This window comes from Thalassophryne amazonica, chromosome 9, assembly GCF_902500255.1.
Source record: "Thalassophryne amazonica chromosome 9, fThaAma1.1, whole genome shotgun sequence".
Lineage (NCBI taxonomy): Eukaryota > Metazoa > Chordata > Actinopteri > Batrachoidiformes > Batrachoididae > Thalassophryne > Thalassophryne amazonica.
Genome location: NC_047111.1, coordinates 15,647,771 through 15,649,316, shown reverse-complemented (window position 1 = coordinate 15,649,316; position 1,546 = coordinate 15,647,771).

The following is a 1,546-nucleotide window of genomic DNA, read 5'->3' as shown; positions in this document are numbered from 1 at the left end:
GCTGGGAAAAGTAACTAAAAAAGTAACTAGTAATCTAACTTAGTTACTTTTACAATTGAGTAATCAGTAAAGTAACTAAGTTACTTTTTCAAGGAGTAATCAGTAATCAGTAATTGGATTACTTTTTGAAAGTAACTGTGGCAACACTGCTGAAGAGAACATATAAATTTCAACAGTCATTGATGATATGGGGCTGCATGTCAGGTAAAGGCACTGGGGAGATGGCTGTCATTACATCATCAATAAATGCACAAGTTTATGTTGATATTTTGGACAATTGAAAGGATGTTTGGGGATGATGAAATAATTTTTCAAGATGATAATGCATCTTGCCATAGAGCAAAAACTGCAAAAACATTCCTTGCAAAAAGACACATAGGGTCAATGTCAACGAGCAGATCTGATTTGATGCAGGTGTTAATTTGGGAGATGAAAATTTACAGGGTGATTCCATAATTTTTTCCTCAGAATTGAGTGATTCCATATTTTTTCCTCTCCTTGGTCTAAAAAAGTAACCGTTACTGACTGCCACAATCTTTTTTTCTTGATTTCTTATAGTGTTTCTTAAAGCCAGAAAGTTGCCATTTGAAATGACTTTAGTTTTGTGTCATGTCTGTGATCTGCTTTTTTTTCTACAAAATTAAACAACTGAATGAACATCCTCTGAGGCCGGTGATTCCATAATTTTTGCCAGGGGTTGTAATAAGATCATATCAAAAAGACCCAAATAGCCATACTTGGACACAAACAGCATAAAAATATGACAGTACATGGTAAAAACTGGTATTAACTATATTCTGGTAGCCATATTGGAAAATGGCTGCCATGTATGGTTCAAGAAATATTATAAATATGTTTGGAAGGCTTTAAAACATATACGAGGTCTGTCCGTAAGGTATCGTACCTTTTTTATTTTTTTCAAAAACTATATGGATTTCATTCATATGTTTTTACGTCAGACATGCTTGAACCCTCGTGCGCATGCGTGAGTTTTTCCACGCCTGTCGGTGACGTCATTCGCCTGTGAGCACGCCTTGTGGAAGGAGTGGTCCCGCCCCCTCGTCGGATTTTCATTGTCTGGAAATGGCGGAATGAAAAGGACTTTTTTTCCATCAGAATTTTTTCAGAAGCTGTTAGAGACTGGCACCTGGAAACCATTAGAAAAATTTATCTGGCTTTCAGTGAAAATTTTACGGGCTTCACAGAGAATAAGGACGTTAACTACAGGTTTAAGGACCCCTTTAAAGGACGGTCGGTGCGCCGCGCTGCGAGCTGCGACAATGCGGCACAAACCACTGGATCATTTCTAAGCTGATGGCTCTGTGGATACGAGACCGTCGTGTGCTCTTTCTCTGGTTATCACAAGACCTGGACATCAGCCATTTTCTGGCAGATTTCACTTTTAACAAGAGATTTTGTCATGGAAAGCCGCGCGGAGGCTTCGCGCGTCACGACCGATTAGCTGATGAAGCGAGACAAAGAAACACCTCCATTTCGGAGTGTTAGAGGACAAGTTGGGACATGTCCAGCTCTCCACAAGTTCTTT